Source organism: Tamandua tetradactyla, chromosome 3 (genome assembly GCF_023851605.1).
Source record: "Tamandua tetradactyla isolate mTamTet1 chromosome 3, mTamTet1.pri, whole genome shotgun sequence".
In the NCBI taxonomy this organism is placed as follows: Eukaryota; Metazoa; Chordata; class Mammalia; order Pilosa; family Myrmecophagidae; genus Tamandua; species Tamandua tetradactyla.
The window spans coordinates 192637477-192665211 of record NC_135329.1 but is presented as its reverse complement, the minus strand read 5'-3'; the positions used below and the strand labels follow the sequence as shown (position 1 = coordinate 192665211).

General features: G+C 39.7%; 1 long non-coding RNA gene and 1 other non-coding gene across 5 annotated transcripts in view; both read right to left on the bottom strand.

Moving 5' to 3' along the window:
- LOC143676551 (uncharacterized) overlaps positions 1–27735 on the bottom strand; it is a 114214-nt gene that overhangs the window by 48179 nt on the left and 38300 nt on the right. For 3 of the 4 annotated variants that reach the window (XR_013172168.1, XR_013172167.1, XR_013172170.1), the window contains one exon: positions 11022–11180. The exons of the other annotated variant lie outside the window; for it this stretch is intronic. This is a non-coding gene — a long non-coding RNA (uncharacterized LOC143676551). The remainder of the gene's footprint in view (positions 1–11021; positions 11181–27735) is intronic. 4 annotated transcript variants of the gene reach the window in all.
- On the bottom strand, positions 9562–9633 carry TRNAG-UCC (transfer RNA glycine (anticodon UCC)). The gene has a single exon. It is a non-coding gene; the product is annotated as a tRNA-Gly (tRNA).

Sequence of the window (27735 nt, the reverse complement as noted above, 5' to 3'; positions counted from 1 at the left end):
ATGTGAATATGCTATAATTATATAAATATATTCCATTATTTTAGGCTTTGTGTTTGTCCTTGCTTTTTTAGTCCTTCACTTTCTATCTTTTCATAAATGGGCCAAGTTTTGTTTGCCCCACTCTTCACTGATGATTTGAGAGGCAAACATTTGTTTTTAATCAACTAGTGGTTACCTCTATGTTTTCTGAAGACATTTTTTGACTGATTTTTCTGTGATTATGAAAGCCAAGCATTACTTCTCCCAGGTAATCCTTTTTAATATAATCTGGGGTTTCCAATGATAATTCTCTTATAATCAGTTAGTATTTATATGCAATATATTTTATTCAAAAAGTTAACATTTGCTTTGTTTTGTAACCATATTTACAATTACTTAGAGATTATATTTAACAGATTTAATACCAAAAACCAGTTCTAGTAAACCACTATTTCCTGATTTTTAAGTTTTTCTTTTTCTTTCATTTCTCAGTTTTGTGGACTGTATTATCAAGGAAATTTTCCAAGATAAGAATGTAAGTGGTAGATGCCTTTTAATCCCTGACATGTCTGGAAATGTTTTTATAACAAAGACAGCGGACGGGGCAGGACAGTCTTGCACTCAGCCTTTTACCCAGAACTCTGTAGGTCTTGCCCTAGTTAGTGGCAGCTGGTTTTGAGGTACTAAAGGTCATCTTACAGTGGACATAGATTCTGGTTCAGTGTTTTGTTTTGTTTGTTAGTGTGGATCAAGGGACTCCTTTGATTCTCCTAACCTATCACACAAATGTGGAGGGAACCCCCAGGAAGGACTAAAGTTTTTTTCTTTTTTCCTTTTATCCTTGCAGAAGATGGCCTTAACATAGAAATTCAATTAAAACTTTATTTTTTACAATTCATTGTATTTCACCTGAGTTTCTGTACTGATATGCATTGTTGTTCCATGCATTATTAAATAGACTTAGTTTTGTGGGAAGGTAGAGGTCATAAAGATCTAAGAGAAAACTATGTTAATTCTGTTTTCTTCAGGGTAATGGATTAGGGGATTATTAAAATTGTCTTAAATGCATCTCTCTAACTTGATTTATTGCCACAAGCTTATAATGTTGTACTTTGGTATTAAATGTGTTAGTGAAGATAAAGAAAAGAAGAGAAAAGAGAAGAAAAGTTCATAAAAGCAAGTTCTATGTATTGCATAGTGCCATGTCCAAAGAGACCCCAGGGCCATTTATTGAACGTTGAGCCAATCACCTCTTTCATAGCCCATCTTGCCTTCCACGCTATGGACTCATCTTTGGAGTCTTCTCTTCTGCTTACTGATCTCGCTCAGACAAGGCTTAACCATTAGCATTGCTACAGCTGAATTTCATTCTTCTTACCACTGGTCCCACCAAAGCAAGAAGACTCCCAAACCCATAGAAAATAATTGTTGGGTTTTTCTCCTACCTCCACTTCCAAACTGGGGAATTAAATAAAAACCTGCAGACAAAAGAGGAACATTTCCTTTCAGTCTGAAAGCCCCTGAATGGAAAGGATGGCAAGGCCACAAATTCCTCTCTCCAGCTCCTGGTCACTATGGAATAAGCTCGGTTGGTGGATTGGGGCTGAGTTCTTCAACTCAGCATCTTAGAGAGATTCCCAGCTTCCCAAAGCCCTTGGTTTCCTCCACCAAACACAGATGCAGCTGAATCAGGACTGGCCGGGGCATAAAGCTGAAGGGGTGGTGTTTGGTTTTTGTTGTTCCAGCCTGCCTCACTTCTCAAGCCCTCTGGCCCTTTCCTGGACTGTTCTGGGCACTTCATCTGCCTGGCCTTGCTTCCTCTTCTCTTCCCAGCAACCCAGAGATTGCTTCTCTTCCATTGCCATGGAAGCTTCCAGAGAAAAGTGTGAGATTGGAAACAAGGCCCAGAGGCAGACAATCTCAGGAGCTGTAACTCTGGATAAGTGACTTTTCTGAGCCAGGATTTCCCCTGAAAGCAGAGGAGGTGGGGGAGCCTCAAGGACCAGTGGTTGAGGCCCCAAGTGCTCTTGCATCTTTGTAAAATGAGCATGAGAATTACTGCTCACTGGGGAGAACAGAGAGTTAATGAATCTGTGTGTGCTCTTTGTTGATGCTCTGTATCAGCTCTTCACGGTGTTTTATTTCCACCAGGGCTTGCTCTCTGATAATTCCTTCATATCCCCTCACTCAAGCCTCAAACTAAACCAGAGGTGTGGCTTAATAGGAGAGTCGGGTAACAGTTGTGCTTTTCTTATGGCGCTGGCTTTCTGAGACATGACTCTACCCTGTTAGTGGCTTTAATAGCAAGAAAGAGGCAAATCCTTGGGGGTTTGTGAAGGCTGCCAGTCACACAATATCTGATACATGGGAGTCTCTGGCTCTGCTGATGTGGAGATCTCTCATCACCTCCTCACAATCTTATCTTTGTCTCCTCTACCAAAAATAAGTGATATCTTACCTGGACTTTTCACCAAATCCATTAACAGACAGACAAATCTGAACATCTCCCCGCCCCCACCATGCCCCCACCCGCTCCCCCCTGGTGTAGGCATTCTCCTGTCACACATCACTTCAGCCTGTGTCTGGCAAGTTAGAAAAAGGAAACTATCAACAGCAGAGAAATCTCTCCATGCCCCAGCAAGCCCAAATCTAGCAAAATATAAGATGGGAGAGTATGGCCGTAAGTACTCCATACTGAACAAAAAAACTAGATGGTTACTATTTCATGTCCACTCTTTCTCCTTGGAAGAGTCTCTACAACCAATAAACGGGGCATTCAGGAGGAAGGGAATAAAGGGGAGAAAGAAGCGGACTAAGTCAGCAACATACTGTCTGCAGTTGGCTCCTAAATCTGGACATAATATAAACCGGATCTATTATTTACTGAGCATGTGCTGTTTGCCAGGAGGTATTATTTCATTTGAATTTCATCGCAGGCCTGTGAGAAGGGTGCTACAGTAGAAAGGATGAATCGGGAGCTTAGCAAGTACATGAAACTAGCCCTCAGTCACAAAGGCAAGTAGTGACAGGCTGGGATCCAGGCTCAGGCCTTGCTATAACCACTCCACCACGAGGGCTTTGCTGACGCCAACTCACAGTGTGATTTTGAACAACTCCTGCCCTGGCTCTGGGCCTCCCTTTCCTTTTCAGAATGAAGGGGTGAAGGAAATATTCTCTATGTTCCCTTCCGCCTTCATCTTTTGAGAGTTCTTTCAGTTCTTCTGTTCTCCAGTGCAAAGGGGGAAGGTTAAACAGAGCCCAATTTTCAGTTCCTAAGAAAGTCTGTGAGGTACCATACTAATTTAGTTGAAGTGAATATATATTTGTTGGCATCCCCAGACTGCCACAAAATCAGAAAGTTTCCTATAAGTTGGTACCCCAAACCACCCAACCATTCTCCACTGCCCCTGCCCTTTGGTATAGACCAAAGCTGTAGAACGTTCCAGAGAAGAAATACCTCTGTTTCTTCTGTAACTGACAGGGGGTTACAGCCATATCTCAGAAATGTTTTCTCAGGACACTACTTTCCATACTTTTTCTCCCCTGCATCCTTCTTTTCCTGGTGCCCAGAGACAGGCTTGAGCAGCTCACCACTGAGTCATAGTTATAAAAATAATATTCATTTCACCCTTTATATCCAAAGTGAAAGAGGAAGGAACTAACTTCCTTTAATCATGGAAAATAAAATTGAACACAATAAGCCAGTTCCAAAGCCCTAAACTAGTACCTCACTTTCTGTTGTGGTTGCATCGTATTCAAGAGAAAGGAGGAAAATGTTATTTTAAATTTCTGTAAAGCTTTGAGGAAAAGTTCAGAAATACATCCAGATCCCCAAGTTTATGCAAAAGACATCCAATTCCTTTATTCAATGGAGCAGCAGGCCAATATTAGAAACTACTCTAATAAGCAGCTATTTTAAAAAGGAAAAGAAAAAACAGAGGCGTTCTCATGTCGTTGGTGGGGAACTCCCAGGAAGAATATGGGAAAGAATCTGCAGCCAATATACACAGCCTTAAATGTTACTTTAAATTCAATTTTAAAAGAGGGATTTAGCAGCTTTTATTAAAGTCTCTCTTCTCTGGATCTGCAAACCCAGAAATATGCTGCTGAGGAATTTAGACATTTATCATGGGCTTTAGATAGCTGCTAACCTTTCAACTGCTGTTGGATGCTTCAAAGATGTACATGTCTGCTTTTTCCTCCCCAAATAACTAGCATCTGATTTAATGAGCAGAGGATGAACATCTTCTGGTAGCAGAAAGTTAGTTATACTGTTTTTGAGCTGAAAAACAAAATTCTTAGGGCTTCTTGCTTCTTACTCTTTCACTCAGTTAGGACTATAAGTTGAAAGCCTAATACTATTTGGTTTCAATTATAAGGACAATTTATTAAGTTACCTTCTCATTGAATAAAAAAGTTGTAAGTTAAAGTAGCTTCAGAATTCGTTAATTCAGGGACTCAAAGATAGCATCAAGGATCCAGGAAGCTTCTGTCTTTCTGCATTGCCATTCTCCATCTGGTGGCTTTGTCCTCAGGCTCACAGATTCTACTGCAGCTGGTGGGACTTCCAGAAGAAGAAGAGGCTTTCTCTTCCTATGCATCCCTCTCTAAAAGCAAGCAAACCTTTTCCAGAAATCTCCATTATACTTCCTTCCTGACTTGTAGACCGGAGTTTTCTCACATTTCTATCCTATGGCTAGAGGGCATGAAACCACCCTGACAAGCCAGTCAGGACCCTTCTGCTAGAGTACGTGACCACGCAGTAGAGGGCGGATACTGGAAATGTACCCCATTCTGTAGGAAGTTGGAACCTTGAAGGAAAAGGGTGAATGCTGTCAAGACAATCAACAGTATCTGCCAGACTCCACAGTGGAGCATCTTCCTGATTCTCTGCATTATTTCACACATTCAGGCAGGTCCAGAGGGAAATGCTCAACAAATAAGGAAGGGTTGCTTTCTTACATCTACCCCAACTCTATTTCTAAAACTGTACACCAAAGTAATTATTTATGGGAAACAATGGATGGAAAATAATAAGAAACTGAGACTTTTGGGTCTATATTTTCTAGGATATGTCGGTACTCTAAATTTTGTAATTAGAATAGTATGGAGATTATGAGCATGGACTCTGAAGCCATGGGGCTGGGGTTCAAATCCTGGCTCTACCACTTATTAACTCCTGACTTCGGACAAGTTATTTAACCTCATAATGGTAAAAATAACAGCACTTAACTAACAGTGTTGTTATAGGAGAAAATAGTTAATAATATACAGGGTTCATAATTGGTACACAGGAATTATTATAGAAGTATTAGCTATTATAATTACTGGATAAATGCTTTATCTCTTCACATGCAAATGAATAATGTGGAATCTATATTCTTGGGTGCAGTGCATGCTCAAGAATATTTGCTGAACAAGGGGATGAATAGAAAATTGCCCCTTCTTAATCTTTTCCTCACTGTATTTATTTTAATAAGAAGATTACTTAAAATCCATTTTCTGATTAGTCTTTATCTATAACCACAATCTAACCAAAATGTAAGCAAGTAGATGGATTCAAATGAACATTCTGTGTGGGCAGGGCTGTGTGTACCTCCTACATATCTGTATCCCTGGCTACTAGATGTAGAAGAAGAGCTCAATACATCCTTTATTTTATTTATTTATTTTGATTTGATGTACGACAAATCATCCTTTATTTTTGAAAGAATGAATGAATGAACATACCAGCTCCTTTTATAGGTGTGGTCCATAGTACAGACCCAAGAGAAGACTGAAAAGTGGAAAAATGTTCCTTTGGAGGACCTCAGTATTTTTTTCTGAACTTCTTCCTTTAGCCCAAATCTTACCAGCTCCTATCTCCAACCTCCATCCTACCTCAATCCATCCCCCTCCCTCCCCACCGCTCACGCACTGAATTAAAAGGAATCTAACCTGACGCATCTAAAGACGACCAAATTCACAGTAAATTGAGTGGCATAAGCAAAAAAGACTTACAGGTGTCTTCTGCTCCTCGCAATGGTACAATGGATTGTTCCAGGCTTATCTTTCCACTAAAAACAATTACAAAATTAGATAAAATATATGAGGGAATTGTTTTTAGGCATTGACAAAAAATTAGTGCAGGACTATGATACTGGTGAGAGGGAAACCATGAAATAAATGAAAGTTGAAAGAATTCATTGATAGTAGATCTGCAAAACAAGAAATGCTGAGGGAGGTTCTTCTGGCTTAACAGAGGTGACATGAGATAGAAATTGAATCCATGGAAAGGAATGAAGAGCATCAAAAATAGTAAATTAGAGGATAAGTATAAAGATGGCCTTCTTTTTCTTCTCTTAATTTCTTTGAACCATGGCAGACTGTTTAAATAAAACATTAATAATATATATTTAATATATATTATATTTATATATTTAATATAAATACATTTATATTTAATAGGATTTAAATATATTTATATTTAATAAAATATGTTATAATAATATATTAAAATTACTATATTAATAAGATAATAATAACATTAAATTGTAGGGGTTTTACATAAGTAGATATAAAATATATATTGAAAGTAGTAAAAAAGATGAGAGTCAGATAAATGGAATTTTACAGTTGTAAAAATTTTTACAACTTTTATGTGAAGTGGCACCATATCAATTCTAGGTGAGTCTGTGATAAGTTAGGGTTCCATTTTGGAGTTCCTTAGGTTCCTTAGGGGAATCACTTAAAAAAATATAAGGAAGTATAGTTAAAAAGTCAATAGAAGACAAAAAAGGAATACTAAAAATATTCAATTAACTCAAAAGAAGAAAGGAAAGGAAGAATGAAGAAACAAAAGATGGGACAAATAACAAACAAATAGCAAGATGGTAGAATTAAACGCAAGTATATCAATAATTATATTAAATTGTAAATCAGTTAAACATTCTGATTAAAAGGCGAGATTGCTAGCCTGGATAAAAAAAGCAAGAAATGTACTTTAAATATAAAGACACAGAGAGGTTGAAAGTAAAATGATGGGGAAAGATTTATCCAACAAACAGTAAGGAGAGAAAGATGGTGCAGCTATATTAATATTAGAGAAAGTCAACTTTAGCACAAGAAGAATTGCCAAAGATAAAGAGGGTAATTTTAATATGATAAAAGAGCCAATTCTTCAGAAAAAAAAAAACAGTCCTAAATCCATATGCACCAAAAACTGTGCTTTAAAATATAAGAAGTAAAAAAAAACAACAACAACAACAACAACAAAAAACCCTGACAGAATTGAAGGGAGAAACACCAATCAACAAATCTAGAGTTCAAGATTTTTAATACTTGTGTTAGTTAGATTTAGTTGTCAACTTGGCCAGGTGAGCATACCTAGTCTTGTTGCTGCGGACATAAGCCAATGGTATGTGAACCTCATCTGTTACTAATTATATCTGCAGTCGGCTAGGAGGCGTGTCTGCTGCAATGAGTGACGTTTGACTTAATTGGCTGGTGCTTAAATGACAGATCGCAAGGTAGCACAGCTAAGCAGCTTGGCATTCCTCAACTCAGCACTTGCAGCTCAGCCCAGGGCTTTGGAGATGCAGAAAGAAGTCACCCAGGGGAAAGGTGTTGGAACCCAGGGGCCTGGAGAGAAGACCAGCAGAGACCATCCTGTGCCTTCCACGTAAGAAAGAACCTCAGTGGAAAGTTAGCTGCCTTTCCTCTGAAGAACTAACAAAATAAATCCCTTTTTATTAAAAGCCAGTCTGTCTCTGGTGTGTGGCATTCTGGCAGCTAGTAAACTAGAACAATACTTCACTCTTACTAATTGATAGAACAAGTAGACATGAATCAGTACAAATATAGAAGTTTTGAAACATCCTATCAGCCAATGTGAACGTATATGAAGTTTATAAAATATTCTATTCAATAACAGTAGAATATATCTTTAAGTGTGTATAGAACATTCTCCAAGATAGACTAAATAGCAGGAGATAAAATAAATCTCGATTAATTTCAAAAGGTTTAAATCTAGGGCAAAATGGAATTAAATTAGAAATTAGTTTGATATCTACAAGATACCCAACTGTTGTGAAAATTGACAACACATTTCTAAATAATGCATGAATAAAAAATAAATGACAGGGTAATTAAAATATTTTAATTGAATAATATTTAAAATGTAATACACATATCAGATATAATTAGCCATGTGCTTAGAAGGAAATTTGTAATATTAAGTATTCAATTAGAAAAGATGCCTCAAGAAACTTGATAAACCAAACCCAACTAAGTAGAAGAAATGACATAATAATTGTAAAAGCAAAAATCAGTGAAAAAGAAAACAGCCAAACAATAAGGAAGTTTAATGAAATCAAAAGTTGGTTCTTTTGTAAAGATCAATCAAATTACCATAACTTCTAGTAAAACAGATTTGGAAAGTAGGGGAAGGGGTGGAGGAGATGGAAACTACAACTTACCAATATCAGGAATGAAAGAGGAGGTATCACTAAAAATCTTATAGACATGAAAAGGATAATAAGAGGATATTATGAACAACAGTAGGCCAACATATTCAACAACTTAGAAAAAAATGGGTAAGTTCATTGAAAAATACAATTTACCAAAACCAACAAAAAGTGTGATAGAAAAATCTGAATGGCCTTTTATCTATTAAAGAAATTGAATTCATATCAAAAACCTTCCATTACATTGTGAACATTTTTATAGCACCTAAATTAAATATTTGAATGCAGTTAAAAGGGGAAATTTTAAGTTGGAAATACGGTACTAGAATAAAAATTATGAAATAAAACACCTTCTCCAAAAGAAATCTCCAAAAGGCCTGCATCATTTGTTGGTGAATTCTGTTAAAAATTCTATCAACTAACAACACAAAAGATATAGGAATGGCTAATAGTACATGAAAAGATGCTTGGCATTATTAGTCATCAAGGAAATGCAAATCAAAATTCCACCATGAAATGCCACTTCATAAACATTAGAATGGCTAAAATAAAAAAGACAGGCAACACCAAATGCTGGCAAATGTGTGGGGTAATGGCAACTTAGGTATTCTGCTTATGTACAAACCTCTTTGGAAACCTTTTGGGAACCATCTCCTGTCAGCTCCACTCCTGAGAATTCATACAAGTGGAATAAAGACGAACAACCATTAAAAAGTACCTTTGTACAAGAATGTCTCTGGGAACTTTTAAAAATAGTCTAAAACTGAAAACCAATCAAGTGTCCTCCCACAGGAAATTGAGTAAACAAAATACAGCCTATTCATGCAATGGAATACTACTCAAGCAATAAAAAAGGAACAAATTACTGATAAATGCACAGCACTGATGATTCTCACAGACATTACGCTGAGGGAAAGAAGCAAAACAGACAATGCAATTCTGTTTATGTGACGTGTAGTGTGAAAATGGGCAAAACTAAATCAATGATGATTTGCCTTCGTGGAATGGGGTAGTGTCTGGAAAGGCACATGAGCAGTGTTGGGCTTGTAAACTAACTCTGGAGAAAAAAAAAATCCATGATATGCATTCACTGATTTTCTGCCAAGAAGGTCTTTTTCTTTCTTTTTTTTTTTTTCGGTGCATGGTCTGGGGATCGAACCCAGGTCCTCTGCATGGAAGGCAGACATTCTAACCACTGAACTACCCATGCACCCTGCCAAAAACCCTACCATGGTTTAAGGTATCACCACGATGCCACTGAATGAGGATTTGGGAAAAAATCCATCAGATTCTCTGTGTTGGAGTTTGGCTGTGGCAAACCAATGGGCCCCAGAGGAATTTTCTAAGTTGGTGGAAATGTTGTGTATTCTGGTTGGGGTGGTAGCTACATTGCTGTACTCATTTGCCAAAACTCATTGTCCTGTAAAATTAAGATCTGCATATGTCACTATATGTAAATTTTGTCTCAGTAAATAAGAAATGATTCAAAGGATTAGCTGCAGGATATGGGCATTTAAAAGACTGGAACATCCTCAAACCAGTGGAATATTCTCCTCCCTGTAAAATGGCAGGCATTGGAAAGTCAGCAAGGGAGGTCCTTGAAGCTAGAATGGGTGGGCTTGTCCCCGCTTGGTGTCTGCCCGGTTTGCAAGTCCCTGTTGCTTTCTGTAGAGGTGGCTTGATTATGTAGATAAAATGGCCACTCTTGAAAACTAAATCTGTCCATCTCCCATGCCAGAGCGTCTGAGTTGAATCCTGCCTGCACACTTCCAGACCGGCAGAGAAGTGGAACTTATTATCCTAGAACCAATTCCTTCTTCCCGTGTTATTCTTACTGCATCTTCTTCCTGTCCTCTGTATATTTCTCTCTCTATGCATTTTGTCTTAGTCCCTCACTTCTGGGAGCCACAAGCTGTGTTTAGTTGAATTCATTCACTCAATCATTCTTAAAACTTTTCCTAAACATCAATTTAGTTTTTTGACCACTGCATTTTTATGGCCATGTGCAGCTAGTTAATACAAGCCCTTTGAAGATGGTGTTAATGACTCTAAGCAACCAAGAGCTCAGCAGCAAATAATGAAATATTCATCCTTCGCCACACAGCTCTGGAAGTGAACTTAAATCCAGCTCCCATATTGTGAGCTTCTGACAAATCTCCTCTTTAGATTCCAGCAGTTCTGGAATAGATAACAGCCCTTCCTTATTAAGGGATTTGTTGCTGAGTATTATTGATGTTTAATTTTATTTTGGGTCAGAGACTTCAAAGCCCCAGCTCTTTTTCTATTGTGTGTGTGAGTGTGTGTGTGCGTGTGTGTGTATGTTGGTCTGTAAACCCCCCATTATCTCTCCATATAGATCTGTCATTGATACGGATCTATAAATACACACGGCTTTGTTTAGACAGACATACAATATGTGCACCCAATGACTGTCTGTCTGTGTGCACGTTAGGCTTATATTTGGAGAAACCTTTTCAAAGCCAGATCTGATACAGTACAGAGGCAGCTGGTGGGTGGGGCGGGGGAAGATTCACTGGTTTTCAGTGTAGAAAATCTGCGCGAAGCGTGGATAAGCTGGAGGGAGGGAAAGGCACATACCTTTTAGTCCCTCTTTTGTTTAGCTTTTCTACCAGTAGGGACATGCTTAAAATCAAAAGCTTCAGTGGAGGGAACTCATGGCCCAGCTCTGCCAGACAATTGTCTCCTGGCGCCTTCAAACTTAGTTGCGTGAGAGAGCCACTTGCTCCTAAGAAAAGCCTAAGGACGAAGGGGGAAAAAGAGAATAATTAAAATAAATTAGAGGGAGAAAAGGGGGGATAGGAGATCATGCCTGGTCCTGCTGCTCAGCCTGAGGCTGCACAGCTTGAAAGGGACAGGGCTGGGCAGGATAGCTCTGAGGAGGCACTTCTCCAAACCACCTCTCCCTCCAATAGCGACGCGCACATATCCTCCCAGAGGTACGCTACTGTCCGCGGGGCCTGAGGTGCTGGGATCCGATAGTTTGCAGATAAAGAACGACAGTTACCATCTTGCACACATTTTCATCATCTCCGCATACTTCCTCCAGCCTTTCTGGTTTACGTTTTATTGAGTAGATCAATGATCCACATCCAGGAGCGACTTTGCCTCCCAGGGCACGTTTGTCAAAGTCCGTAGATGCTTTTATTTGTCACCGCCAGAAACAGGGGGGCTACTGGTATCTAGCAGACGGTTTTCAGAGAAAATACAGGACCCTCAGTTACATCTAAATTGTAAGTCAACAAAGAATAATTTTTAGTCTAGGTATGTCCCAAATATTGTATAGATCCTCCTTATACTTAACAATTATTTGTCGTTTATCAGAAATTCGGTTTTAATTGGGTGTCCTGTATTTTTAGTTGCTGAATCTCACAAGCCTAACCTGGTGGATGGGGGCCGGGGACACTGCTATACATCCTACAAAGCACAGAAAAGCCCTCCTGACCCCCAACAAATAAGTATTCAGCCCAAGATATCAATAATGCTGAAGTTGGAAACCTGAACTAGAAGACAGCAGTATAAGTAAATTTTAGGTGCTAGAGAGTAGATGATCTTTAACTCTGAATATATATAGTGAATAAGACACAGACCAAATGACTGTCCCTCACAGAGTCAGTCATAAACATTCATTTGTATGAAGTGAACTTTTTCAACCCTAATTTCAGACCTTTCAGGAAGAACGTAGTGCTCCTGCTTCTCTCTCATCTCTGGACAGAACAGGCTAGAGGGTGTTAGTAGTAAACTGAATAATTCCCCTCCAGAGATATCAGGTTTATTCTCGGTAAGCCCTGCAAATATACCTTATGTAGAAAAACAGCCTTTGCAGATGTGGTTGAGTTAAGGATCCTGAGGTGGGAAAATCATTCTGGATTATCTGAGTGTGTCCTAAATGCAATCCAAAATGTCCTTATGAGAGGGAGACAGAGGGACATTTGGCACACTCAGAAGAGGAAAAGATGTGACAGAAGCAGAGAGAGGTTTGGAGGTGCAGGCCTTGACGACTGGAGTTGTTGGAACCATAAACCAAGGAAGCCCGCTAGCCACCAAGAAGTGCAAGAGGCAAGAAACAGATTCTTTTCTCAAGTCCTCGGAAAGGGGGTGACCCTACTGGCACTTTGATTTCAGCCCAGAAAAACTGAGTTTGGATTTCTGGCCTCAAAAACTGTGAGAAAATAAATTTCCATTGTTTCAAGCCAACAAGATTTTGGTAATTTGTTACAGTGACCATAGGACACCAATGCAGGATTCTACTGAGGAACGAAACCAGAGCCTACTCTTGCCAAGAGGGTATGGGCTAGGTATGAGACAAGCATGCCCTCCTGGTTTCAGAGAGGACACCAGCAGCAGCATGTATTTTATTAGCGTTCACCTCTGTGCCTTAGCACAGTGATGGGTTTTCAGCTAGGTCACAGTTTGTTGCTGGAAAACAGGTAAACCTCCATCCCCACCCCTGCCTGACCCCAGATCTCCTTTGAATTTAACAGGAAAGATGTGTGCACGTTTAAGCAACGTGAGGCCCATGTCCAGAACTTTGGGAGAAAGTTACCTCAGTAGAGGGTTAGTTATGTTTGCCTCCCAGCAACTGTAACTTGACTCAGCTATGGCTGGTGAGGTGAATCTTGGGCAATAATAGCCCTACTGCCATGCAGCCCATCTAAGAACCTCAGACTTCTGTTGACAGCCACCGGGTTGGTGAAATGAATTCATGGTTCAAAAGGAAGAATGTCCTGTTTTGTGTGTATGTGTATATATGTGTGCTTCTGTAAGGTTAGTTGTTCTGGTTCCTTTAAAAATATCCTGTGCAGAGATTGAGGTCAGGGACAGCTGCACATTTCTTTGAAAGCCTCTGGACATTGGCTGTGCACTCAGAACCAATGGCCAGCAGCAGGAAAAGCACACACTTCCAAATGCAAAATAGGAAAACATGTGAAAATGCCAAGAGTGATAAGAAGTTCTTATCTACTAAATAACTAAAAAACATCCTGTGACTACTATAGAGAAACAAACAAATGGAGACACTGTGGATCTGCACCCCTGGCCTTCATCCCACCTCTTCCTTTGCTTAAGTCAATCTTGGGACTTGGGTGTTGTTCAAAACAGCCCGTGGTGGGGTGATGGGCTTTACCGGTTTGGTACTGGGGCACCAATACTCGTCTCTTTGTGACAGTAATTTCTGGAGAGAGATGCCACATTACCAACTTTACTAGTTATGCCGTAGAGAGAATAGTGGGAGGTGGGCAGGAGGAGGAGGGTCCGAGGACTTGAGGTGGCCAAGACCCAGATGGCTAGACCCTGCTGGGCTAGAATATTCCTCGAACAACATGAGGAAGGCCAGAGTTCAAATGGTCAGGCTTCCCTAAGAGTCAGGAGGCTCAGGGGAAAAACCTACGTCAGATGGCCTCTTGACATTGCTGACCGCAGTTGACTCCAAAAGCCAGCCTCTTGGGGCCAAATTTGAGAGAAGCTTTCATTCTTGGTTTGAAATCTACATTTTGTCAGCTACTAGCTTTGCAACATTGGACGAATTACTCTTAAGCTCTGTAAGCCCCAGTTTTCTTAAATATGATATGGGGGTGGGGAGAAAACCTATTTTACAGGATTGTGCAGATTATAAGAGAAATATATTCGTAAAGTACTTAGCACAGGGCTTGGTATATGGAGAGTGTTCAAAAAATGCTAGCAACTATTAACTGCCTCATTCGGAAAACAGGGAAGGGGCCAGGCAGAAGGTGGGTGGGAATCAATATATAGAAACTTTCCATTTATATGGATACTATACTGTTTTTAATAATAGATATTACCATTTTTTCCAAATTGGTCTGACAATATGGGGTACATTATTGTGCCAAGCATTTGTCATTATGTTTCATTTATAGGACTCCATCTGTTACAAAGAATGCAAAACATTCTCCACAAATACATAGGATCATGCCTTCTCTGTGTGTGTGTGTGTGTTACTCTGGGTGTGTCGAAAATATCTGAACCCTATCTTTTTATGGTAAAGTCTACTAAAGCTTTAATCCACAACATTTTGTCTAATATTCCTTCAGCCTGGATGCAACAAAATGGTGAGAAAATGGAATAGTGGGAAAACGTGAAAATGAAAACAATTATTCTACATCAGTTTCTTTTCACTATCCGAGAGAGTCAAGAGAGAAGGCAGTGCCTAGAGATTCATGTAGTGGCCCTTTTATACTGACATCCCAAACTTAGATATATGCCTGTGGTAGGGTCACTGGCTGAGGGTTTTATTTTTTTTTTAAAGAGAAGTTGAAGGCTCACAGAAAAATCATGCACAGAATGCACAGTACCCATATAGCCCCTTCCCTCACACACAGTTTTCCCCAATAATAACACTTGGTGTAAGTGTGGTACTTTTTGTTACAATTGATGATTGATGAAACAATATTATAATCACACTACTAACTATAGTCCATAGTTTACATTAGGGTTCACTGTGCAGTGAAGTTTTATGTTTTGTTTTTTTAATTTTTATTCTGGTTGAGGATCGTTGAAGGTCGTAGCTCAATTCTTACCTGCCTGATTACAGAAAATTATTTCTCCTAGCCTGGGTTCTTTCCAATACATTCACCACCACCTCTCTGTGCTCAGAGTAAAAGTTATAAGGCAAGAACCTGATCTTGCTGCTCCTTTCTTTTAGTAGTTCCTGTTACTCTTGGGTAGAGTTTTTCAATCTCAGAATTATTAGCATTCTAGGCCGCAATGACTCATTGTGGTGGTTGTGTGTGTGTGTGTGGTGGTGGTGGTGTGTATGGGGGGTGTTTTGTGCATTGTAGTATGTTTAGCAGCATCCCTGCCCCTTACCCATTAGATGCCAGTGGCACCCCTCAAGTTGTGACAACCCAAAATGTCTCTAGACATTTCCCTCGTACAAATGCACAATCACCCCTGGTGAAGGACCACTGTTCTAGATTAAGTTTCATCTTAACTAGCTTGCAAGGTACTACATGCTTGGAACCCACATTTCCCTGTGTCTGATCTCTCAATACCACCCTTTGCTCAATGAGGGGAAATTATTTCAGGTCCTTGAACATGACCCCTTCACGCCTGTTCCCTCTGCCTGGAGTATCATATCCCTCTCTTCCAACCTGACAGTCACTTCTAAGAGCTCCAGGCCCCCACCAACTCTGATTAACGGTTTCTTTTTTTCTTTCCTGTCATAGAATGTATTCACTTCATTGTAATCACCCATATATTGCTTTGTAACATGTTCCCTTTCCAACACCCTCCCACTAGCCTATAAGCAGAGACCCTGTCTGCCATGATTCTTCTGTGTCCTGGTGCCTAACACTGTGCTTGCCAAAACGTAGATGCTCAATAAACATCTACTTAATGCACTAATTAGAAGAAAGACTCTGAAAGAAAGGCATATTTCCCTTTGGAGCCCTTTAATTTGTGGAGGTAAGACAGAGCCTTTCTGACCTGCTTTGTCCATGTATTAGTGGGTCTTAATTATAGGACGGACCCACTGGATTTTGAGGTTTATTTCACCAATCCCTCTGACTTGTAGCAAGTTTTTGCTTGAGCATTCCAGGCGGACAGTTGTCATTAACTCCTAAAACATGGACATGGAGATGTTTTTAAAGGGAGGAAAGGGGGCTGGAGCAAGCAACTCCCAGGTCTGGGTTCTGAGTTCCTAAAAAGAGCAAAGCCAGCCCAGCCTGCAGGAGGACAGAAATCCAGTTCAGCGCAAAACTGGTTAACGAGAGACCTAGGGTATGAAAAGATGCTGACAAAAATCAAGATTATTTAGTCTAGAGATGAAGACTGAGAAGCAATCTGATAGTGGCACTTTTAACTACTTGTGTAGCCTGGGGCCCTGGCAAACAATTCAGATGGATGGTCTGTTTGAGGTGAGTGGACAGGTTCAAACTTGTGTTCTCTGAGAGGGGATTGCTTATTAAAGGAATTTAGGTGGGAGTTTTCTAGAGTGTAATTTCAAGGTAGTTTTGGGAGCAAGTCTGAGAGTAAAAAATAAAACAAACTCCGCTTAGGGACTGTCGTCAAATTTCCCACCAAGACACTATTTCCATGGATTTAAGTTTGGGACTTAGATAAGCCATTGCAGACTATCAGGTTTCCTCCTCCCCCCGTCCCGCCCCGCACCCCCACACCCCCATCTCCAGATAAGACAATATTCAAACTAATGCATAGATCTGCTGCTTAAAAAAATAAACACACGCACATATACAACTGCCTTTGCACATAGTTTTACATATCAGCTCATCCTCTCCATCACATATTGTGCTGGATGCACATTTCTTTCCAGATCTTTTTTACATTGGTTTCCTTTATCGTTATTTATATATCTGATTGCCTTCATCTTCATGTGTTTCATTGTGTAGTAGATGAAGCTGAGGCACAGAGAGAATAAAGGATTCTTCCAAGACTCAGAGATTATTAGAGTACCTAGGTTCAATCCCACTTCTTCCTTAAACTCCCAACAATACTCTCTAGATAAATATAATAAAGAGCCAGAGCAGAGAATCAGAGACTTTTAGAAAGTAAGATCAGAAACTAATTGGTAAGATCAGAAACTAATTGGTGCTGAGTTTAGGACTTCTCAGGTGCAAGGAACTTTTAATAAAGGTAAACTGTAGCCCATCAGAAAATTATTTGAGTTAACTATTTTCTCAGTTCTTCTAAGGATGATAGTATCTAATTTCAATCTACGTGCATAGAAGAGAAGTTAATTAACTATATACTATGGATATCTTGGGACCTTAGGGATTAATTCTTTAGTTCAGGTTTTGGCAAACTTTTCCTGTAAATATTTTGGGCTATATGGACTGTATATGATCTCTGTCACAACTATGCAACTCTGTCTTTGTAGCATGGAAGCAACAGTAGACATTACATAAATGAATGCTCATGGCTATGTGTCAGCAAAACTTTATAAAAAGAAATAGGCTGTGGACTGGATTTGACCTGCAGACTATAATCTACCCATTCCTGCAAAGTGGAAACCCAATTGAAAAGCACTAGACTGAAGCAACAGAAATATATTCCAGCTAACTGAAGAAGAAGGAGAATTATTCAAGACATCATGGAATGACTAAGAAATGAAGGGCCCTTGGGAAGCTCTAGGGATCCATTTACAGCTTCTCCAGGCACCCCCACTAGGGTAAATCAGACAAGTCCTAAAAGGGAGCCCCATTGGCCTAACTGGGCCGTGTGCCCACCATTTGATGTAAGTCCCATCATTCGTGCACAGAATGGAAGAGAGGTGATTCCCCACAAGAAAACTGAGGAGCTCTAACAAGTAGGGGAAATAGATGTGGGGCCACCAGAAAACAAAACATGTCCACTAGAAAATTTTTCTGAATATAGAAGAACTTATTCTTTCCTAATTGTGGCCCTGGATTCTTCTAGAAAACAAAGCACCTAGACTGAACTGTAATTTTAACTCCTAATTCAGATCCTGAAATTTCTAGCACAAATATAAAAGGAGATATGGAAAGCTTGTGCAAATTACTAACAGCCATATCCTAATTTATCAGTCTCCATGCTCAACCAGCTCTCAACTTATAAGCTCCACGAAGGCAAAGCCAAGTCTGTTTTGCTCAACCTTGTAATAATGCTCAGCACCTATCACAGTGTCGGGTATAAAGGTATGTATCACTTCATTCATTAAGTCATTGATTCACTCATTTCGTTCATTCATTTGTTTAAAAGTATTTGAGAGACTTCTCTATGCCAGGCATTTGGCTGGGCTCTGGAAATTCATTGGTGAGCAAAAGCAGACACAATCCCTGCTCTTGTAGAATTTATTACCTGGAAGAAACGTTTGGTGAGGGAGATGGACTTTAAAAACTAAAATAAAAATAAAATTATAATGGTGATAAATTCTGTAAAGGAGAGAGTGTGGGATCCTTCCGTATGTGTAAGTTACAGAGGAGGTAAACTTGATAAGAAAGCCTCAGGGAAGATTTTCCTAGGAAAGCAATGATTCTTCTGAGACCAGAAGTGAAAATATGAGTTTAAAGGGGAAGTGGGAGGGAAGAGGTGGGAAAGAGTATCCTTAATGGAAAAGGCCATGTAGTAGGTGGGAACATAAAAAAGTTATCTCGGATGATATGAAATAGAGCCAGATCAGGATAGACACATGAAAAAGACCCCAAAGGTGAAAGACCCCAAAGGTGGAGGACCTTACAGGGTCAGGGTAAAAATTTTCCCATTATCCTAAGGATCTTGGGAACCAGAGCAGGGAGATATAATTCTAATTTTTGTGGTGAAGATAGATTTCCCATTGTAAAGTAGAAAATAAATTAGGGGGAACAGAAATGGATCCTAGATGAAGAGACAAGTTAGTAAGCTATTGGAGAAGTTCTGGTGGTGGTCATGGAGATGAAGAGAAGTGGATAGATTTGAAAAAATATTTAAAGTATAAAGGAGATTCCACTGGCTGATGGATTGAATATGAGAGGATAAGAACAAGAATGATATAAATAATAATTCCTAGGATTCTGGTGTCCAATAAATATTTGTTGAATCAGTCAATGAATTCCTGCCTCTAAGTCTGAGCAACAGACATCTCTTAAAATATCTTCCTTTTTTAGGCATGAATTTGATGCTCACTGATCACTTTGCCAGCTTACCATCAAGACTCTGCTCAAATAGTTCCTCCTCTTATCTTATAACTTCCCTACCCTTTCCTCTGTATTCTAGTAAAACTTTATGCAGTTAGATTGATATTTATGAAATGAGTGACTAGCTGTAGAAGGCAGAGATAGATTATAAACACTTCAAGGGCAGGGACTGAATCTAATCCATCCATTTTTTGCTAGTGCAGTACCTAGCACATGAAAGTTCCTAGAGAAGTTTCCCAAGTTGAGTTGGAAGCCTGGTTTTACCTCTCAAGGCTTCCCTTCTAGTTGGGTAAATAAGACAAAGAGACATCAAAATGAATAAAAAGAAAAATCAAATGAAGGAACTGAGCATGATCAGGTACTGTGGGGTGTCATAGAGGATCTAAGTGAAGAAGAAGTGGTTCCTGTGTGCAAAGTTACCTGAGAACACTTTATGAGCACCATGTTGACAGTTCCTCTTAGGTAGCACCACTATGAAAGTACCTGCTATAACAATATTTTGAATGTCTTTTATAAACACCTTGGATTGGTCCTGGAGATTTCTCAGGGTTTGTGTAGGTAGAGAGGAGTGTGGGAAGGGACTGTTGACTAGGAAAACTGCTTCAGCAGAAGCAGGGAGAAAGAAAACGCATGTACAAGGACAAGCCTTGAAAATTCTGGCCTCCTGGCAGCTGAAAGGGGCAGTGTGGTGTAATGGAAAGTAATGGAAAGAACATCAAGTGACAATAAGAGCTTGTCTTTAATCTTGACGCTTTCGCTTTACTAGCTGGATGCCCTAAGGCAAGGTGCTTTTTCTCATTAGACCCAGTTTCTTCATTTTAAAATGGGGATAATAACAATAATACACCTACTGTATAGTGTGTATGTGTGTTTGTGTGAATTGACAGTGAAAATACCTGAAGGTATGTGTTTTGGAAACTAAAGCAGTGGTATATATTTTTTCTGGGATATCCCCAGAGAATTTCAGAAGGTGGTTTCACAAATCTCTACTTTTTGAAAGCCCCTGAGGTTATTGTTATGCTGTCAGGCTTAAAAACTATCTCTCCCAGTATCTAGGATATTTAAAAAAGCAAAAACAGAAACGTAATTTATGAGGTTGTTGGCAAGAAGTCGGAGACAAGTGGAAGGGGCCCAGTTCTGGAAGGTTCAGAGATATAAGGGATGAGATAAAGTTCCCAATTATCCCTTAACTTTCATTCTCCTAAGGAGCTTAATGCCACCTTTGGGATAAAGCCTCATCATTTCATGCTTAAAAATTGGGATCCTGGCTTGTTGTCTACCCATCCCCACTTATCCCTCTATTGCAAATCCATTTCCAGAGGAAATAGACTGAGATGGTGTGCAGGGAGTTTATTGCAAAATATGCTCAGGATCAACATGTAGAGGAAGTGAATGATACAGAGTTAGGTGGAAGGAGAAGTCATGTTGTGGAACAGTCACCATAAAGGGCTCAGCCCATCCCATGTGGAGCACTGGAGCTGGGAGTGCCCAGCAAGGGCGTTAGCCTCTGGGGATGGGTTGTGGCCTCAGGGGTAGCAATTCCCAGAGGTCAGCTGAGAGCTATCAGGTGCCAAACTATCAGCTGTTGGAGAATTAGTGCTTCAGTCAGAAAAGGGGTAGTGATGTGAGGGGAACGTGAGGGCCTTCGGTCAGCACAGGCTTCAACTCTACCCTCACTGCCACTTAAAGCACTGCTTCGATTTGCCTTTCCATTATTCAAAAGCCTTCTGTAGTTCTCCCATTGTCCACTAAAGAGTTCTGCATTCAAAACAGCACAATCTACACCTGGACTACTCTTCAAGACTGCTTTTCAATCACTTTTTTATGTATTCCTTTTGTTCCTGCAAAACTGGATGGCTGCACTTTCCACTGCATCTTGGATCAATTAAGCCCTCACCCCTTCTATTAATTTCTCACTATCCTTCAAGGTACAGGTAATGGACAATTGAAGAAAATGTTGACAGTCTGCAATTTCCCTCTTACTAACAGCAATATATGTTCCTTCTCCAGCTCCCACTTCTCTCTCTCTCTCTCTCTCTCTCTCTCACACACACACACACACACACACACTTTCTTCTACTCCATAAGTGAAGATTAATCAGAGTATCTAATTTATACCCAGGCCACAGGTCTAGCATGTGACCAGGTTCTAACCAATTGTAACAAACAGCAAACATGTATTTACTTAGAAGATAAACACTTCCAAATTGCCCCTAAGTCATCATCCTGTGAAAACAATCAAAATTGTGGATATAAGATTTATAGGAGTTGATGACCCCCACTTTAAGTAAATATCTAGCCCAAGAATACAAATTCAGATGTTTTCATGGGTTGAACTATTCTAAAAAAAAAAGGAAAATAACCAGGTTGTGACAAAAGCACTAGACTTAGGCACAGATCTAAAACCAAGTTTGTATATTCTTCCATTTTTAAAAAATGTGACTTTGACCAAGTTAACTTCCTCCTCTGAGCCTGGATTTCTCCATTTCTAAAAGGAGAGGTTGCTGATCACTTCATGAGGCTTGAACACTTTCTTTCCCCAGTTTACTTCCCAATGGAATCCTATCCATTGGGAATTACCAGGAATTACTAGGAATCCTATCAGTTAATGGCTAACTTTCTCTAAGAAACTTCCCTTGGCCACTTGGATTAGGTTGGGAGTCCAGGCTAACATTCTGTATGTCTCTTAACAAAGCACATATCTCACTTTATGTATTCTCTCGTAATTAATTATGTCCATCACCCTATTACTCTAAGCCCTAAGAGGGGAGGAGTACACAGTAGGAGCTCAAAAATGGACACTTGAATGAATTCATTAATTTTTGAATTCAACAATTAATAATTAACAATTCAACAATTGTTGAACCAATATGACATAACCCATGAAGAACAATACAAGATGATGATCACTTGATTGCTGTTGTAATTTTAAAAATCAGATATTTATTCATCTTTTTCCCACAGATGTTCATATTCAACCCATTAATCGTCAGTTAGAAAGGTCATTAACTCCACCAGGGAAAAACGATGCTGACTGCAGTTTTAACCTCCTTTGACTTTCCAAGAACTGCTTTAAGTACATTCTGTTTTCGAAGAGCAGTCTCTCTCCTGCTTCCAAAATCCTGTCCCAGCCTGTCCTGCTCCTCCCTGAGCCTGATTACAAGGGGGGTGACATTGAGTCCTGCAGTTAGTGAATCAGTGCTAGCAGAAAAGGGGAGGTTGAAGGAAGCAGGACTTGATATTCTTGGCCTCTAGATGATCCCTGCTTATTATTTTTTTAATATCCTGGGGATAGATTAGGATGAAAAGTCATGAGTTATAAGCCATAGCCGAGCTTCTCTTGGCTGCAGACATTCCCCTGAGAAAGGAATCTGGATATATCCTTCAGTGTAGCTGGATAGGACCTGGGCTGCCGAGTGTGGGAGGAATCCAATCAAATACAGTCCCTGAATCAGCTTTCCCATCCTTCCCCCTCTCCCCCACATAAACACACTTATTAATGGAAGCTGAGTTGGGTAACACATGTAAGAAAGACCCCATCACTGAAAGTAACATGACCTTGACATCTCTCAATATATACATTCGTTCTCCCCACTTACGGATTTAGGATTCTGTTCCAGAATCATGGCAGATCCTGATTTTCCCCCAAATTGAATTACTAAATGAAATCCTAAATCCAAGTTTTGCACTTCTGTTAGTATAGGTTGAGGTTCCCAGTGGGTCAATTCCTTACACTGAGACACTAGTGAAGACCCTTTTGGTCTCACAAGCCTTTGGGTGGGTCTTCAGTTAAAGCTCATTTATTCAGTCATTTATAAGACTTATGAAGAGGGTAACCTGTGCAGTCCCAGTTTATGCCTGTTGGCTGGCATAGTTATTGCTGGTGTTCACTTTCACATTAAAAAGTGCTCCACTTTCATAATAAATTATATGGCCAACCTAGTTATCACTCAAAATTCAATGGAGTCAGTTTGTAACTTAGTCACTAGAGGGTCCCCCTGATGAAGTGGCATCTATTACAAAACACATTTCCCCAAGGGTACCCAGTCATCTCTCTCTCTCTCTCTTTTTTTTTTTTTTTTTTTTTTTTTTTTACCTTCTCTCTCCTGTTACTCTCCATGAAGCCAAAGGCACTATTACATACTTTACTCTCATTTGTACTGGGAGGAACTCTTCTGAAATCAGAAAAAAGTAATATAGAAATCACCACACCCTGGATATGTTGACAGAGGCCAACTCAGTTTCATTTCCCCCCACATTTCTTTCTAAGGAAAAAATCCCAGAACATTCTAGAGTGCTTTGGGGTTAAACAAATAAATGTGTGGGCCAAGAAGGAAAGGTATGACAAATGACAGGTTCTTGGGGGATCTAACATGGGATTTTACTCAACATGATTCAGGTATGAATAGTTCATCAGCAAGTGCTGAAGGGAGAAATCCTCCATTTAGGAAAATATGCCTATGCTTATACCAGCCCAAAATGGTCAACAAGAGAGAGAAACAATCCTAAACAGTTATCTCTTAGATAACTCAGCCTGCTCAACAGGAACTTTGGTAGAAGAACATGGTCTTACTCGTTGAATGAATCCAAGGAACAATTAGGTTGAACAGGAGGGCCAAATGATATATTTTGATGAAGAAGGTGGCAGTTATAATCATAAAGTGTTTATCTTAGAATATACAGGTAGATTAATGAAATAGTGAATTTTTTTAGCTTTCAGTATTAATTTACCAGTGTTTTATACGAAGACTGTGAAGAGTATTCTATATACATAAGGCTTCCATCAGAGTTTGACACCTTCTCTTTCATCATCCAGATTTAATTCTAGTTAATTGACTTCAATGGAGTAAACCTGCATTCCTAGATGGTAAGCTTCTTTTTTTTTAACATGGGCAGGCATCGGGAATCGAACCCGGGTCCTCTGGCATGACAGGCAAGCATTCTTGCCTGCTGAGCCACCGTGGCCCACCCGATGGTAAGCTTCTTGACCTAGTGTATTAGGTTCCTAGGGCTGTTATAACAAATTATCACAAACAAGGTGGTTTTAAGAAACCAATAATTTATTCTCACAGTTTTGGAAGCCAGAAGTCTGAAATCAAGGTGTCAACTGAGTTGGTTTCTTCTGGGAGCTCTGGGAAAGAATCTGTTCCACGCCTCTCTCTTAGTTTCTGGTGGTTGCCAGGAGCCCTTGCGTTCCTTGGTCTAATCTGCACCACTCCAGTCTCAGCCCCCATCTTCACATGGCCTTCCCTTCTGGGTCTGTGTCAAATCTCCCTCTCCTTTCTCCTATAAGGACACTCTCATTCCATTTAGGACCCACCCTAAATCCAGCATGATACCATCCTGATATCCTTAATTATATTTGTGAAAAGCCTATTTCCAAATGAAGTCACATGCACAGGTATTAGGCATTAGAACTTGGGCCTATATTTTGGGGGGACTGATCCACTATACCTGAACCATGTTTTGTTTTGTTTGCCTTTGATCTCTAGAACCAAGTGTGCTGTCTGACACTTGATAACTTCTCAATAAATAATTATCAGATGAATTTGATCTCCACTTCGTGAACACATTTAGAATACAACTAAAAACTATGTAGAAAAGTGTGGAAGTAAAACTTTTTTTGTTATTATTGTTGGCTAATGTAGTTCTATGCATGGCACAAATTCTGGAGCCAGACCATGAATGTATCTAAATTAATTATGGGCTGTCTTATTTGGGGAAAATGTCTTAAACTCTCGGAGCCTCAGTTTCCTCATGTGATAAATGGGCTTGATGATAACAATCTTTGCCTCCTAGCACTATGTGTAAGGTTTAAATAAATTAATGCATGTGAAGCATTTGGATTAGTGCCTGGTATGTAGTACTAGATTACGGCCATTGAAATCTGTGGGGTTGGTTTAACTCCTGTTCAGCTAGTTGATTTAACTCCTGTTCAACCACCCTCAGTGGCTCCTAAGGAATCTGTTTGACTCTTAGCAAATTTCATTATTCCTTGCTTTCAGAGTTTGAGGCAGTAAAGTATTCTGATCATTTTCATCCTTTTTCTGGACCTAATTTCCTTTTCTATAAAATGAAGGGGTTCAACCTCAATAAGAACAAATCTACTAATCTTTAGGATGAAATAATTAAATTTATAAACAAAAAATCCATATTTAAAAGGCAAATCTGGAGGAGGAAGTTTAGTGCATGGAGGGAGGTGCTGGGTGGGCTGGGAAGATCCCGGAATTTCAGATTTCATTAGGTGGACTGGGAGATATCTCTCCCCATGTGGGATTTCTAGAGTGCTTAGATGAGAAAATGCAAATAGTTTGGATACCGAGTAAGTGTGGGATTTATGAGAATAGTTTGGTTGTAACAAACTGCGTGGGTGAGAATGGGATATATATTGAGTAAGGTTGCTGAAAGAGGACTGTTCTGTGAGAATTAATGCGTCCCAGAGTGTGGAGGGGATTATCAGGAATCACCATTCAGGAAAAGTTGCCTGGATACAAAACTGCCCCTCTGTAGGCAGAACATGTGCTGCCACACACTACAGCCAGGACTGAAAAAAGTCTGGAATCCCATGAATAAATACTCAAGGTTGTTACAACATGTGGGCAGAGTGGCTGAGTTAAGTTAGGCACTGTGGATAGAGAGAGAGAGAGAGAGAGAGAGAGAGAGAGAGAGAGAGAGAGAGAATCCATTGGGAAAGAGTATAAGAATTGGCTCACACATTATGGGGATGGGCAAATATGAATTCCTTAGGGTAGGTCTTAAGCTGGGAAGTCTGACAGAGGTTTTCAGAGAATCCACCAGGAGAAGCTGGCTGGGTGAAGTAGAACTGAAAATGCTCCCTCTGACTGCTGAAATCATCACTTCTCTTTTTAAAGCCTTCAACTGATTGGATAAGTCATCTCTCATTATTGAAGGCAATCTTTTAGTTGATTGTAGATGTAATCTGCCATAGATGCAATCAATTTACTGATGATTTAAATCCATGGAATACCCTCACAGTAACAATAAAGCCAATGCTTGCCTTGATCAAACAACTGAGCACCATCGCATGAACTAAACCATCACACCATGATTATCTTAGACCAATAAAGATTTAATCCTTGGAGTTGGGCCCATTTAGATGACTAGAAAAAATTGGGATTCTGTTAGGAAAGAATGAGAAGAAAGTTGTTGCATAGACAACCAAGCGCATCTGCAATACAAGGTATCCACCTCTGTGCCTCTATGGTACCCTTTGCTTACCTCTAATACAGGGATGTGACTGACAATTTTATAGTATAGGATAGTGATGGCCACTTACTCCCACTAGTATGTGCACTCTTGAAAAGTGAAGGTAGAACTCAGAATTATGTTATTTACTTCTTTACTCCCAGCATCTAATACACCCCAGCATACAGTCGATACCAAACAATATTTTTGAACAAATAAGTTAATGTGTTTCATACTTGGTCTAAGGGTCTTCTCTAGGGTCAGTGGTTCATGGAAACATGGAGAGCCAACATTCTTTTCTTTTTTTAAACTTTTTTTATTAATTAAAAAAATTAACAAACAAAACATTTAGATATCATTCCGTTCTACATATACAATCAGTAATTCTTAATATCATCACATAATTGCATATTCATCATTTCTTAGTACATTTGCATCGATTTAGAAAAAGAAATAAAAAGACAACAGGAAAAGAAATAAAATGATAATAGAGAAAAAAAAGACTATACATACCTTACCCCTTACCCCTCGCTTTCATTTACCACTATTTCAAACTGAATTTATTTTAACATTTGTTCCCCCTATTATTTATTTTTATTCCATATGTTCCTCTCTTCTGTTGATATAGTAGCTAAAAGGAGCATCAGACATAAGGTTTTCACATTCACAGAGTCTCATTGTGAAAGCTATATCATTGCTCAATCATCATCAAGAAACATGGCTACTGGAACACAGCACTACATTTTCAGGCAATTCCCTCCAGCCTCTCCACTACATCTTGAACAACAAGGTGATATCTACTTAATGCGTAAGAATAACCTCCAGGATAACCTCTCGACTATGTTTGGAATCTCTCAGCCATTGACACTTTGTCTCATTTTACTCTTCCCCCTTTTGGTCGAGAAGTTTCTCTCAATCCCTTGATGTTAATTCTCAGCTCATTCTAGGGTTTTTCTTCAGTCCCTTGATGCTGAGTCTCAGCTCATTCCAGGATCTCTGTCCCACGTTGCCAGGAAGGTCCACACCCCTGGGAGTCATGTCCCATGCAGAGAGGGGAAGGGTGGTGAGACTGCTTGTCATCGTGTTGGCTGGAGAGAGGGGCCACATCTGAGCAACAAAAGAGGCTCTCTTGGGGGTGACTCTTAGGCCTAAATTTTAAGTAGACTTGACCTATCCTTTGTGGGGTTAAGTTTCATGTGAACAAACCCCAAGACTGGGGGCTCACCCTATAGCTTTGGTTGTCCACACTGCTTGTGAGAATATCAAGAATTCAACTTGGGGAAGTTGAATTTCTCCCCACTCTCCATTCCCCAAAAGGGGCTTGCAAATACTTTTCCAGTCACTGATCACATCATTCTGGGATTCATTGGGGGTTCACTCTGGACAAACCAACAAAATCTCATGTGCTACCTGAGATTCCAAGTACTTATGACATTCAATCAAACTATCTACATGAGTTATATTAGGAAATGCTTTAG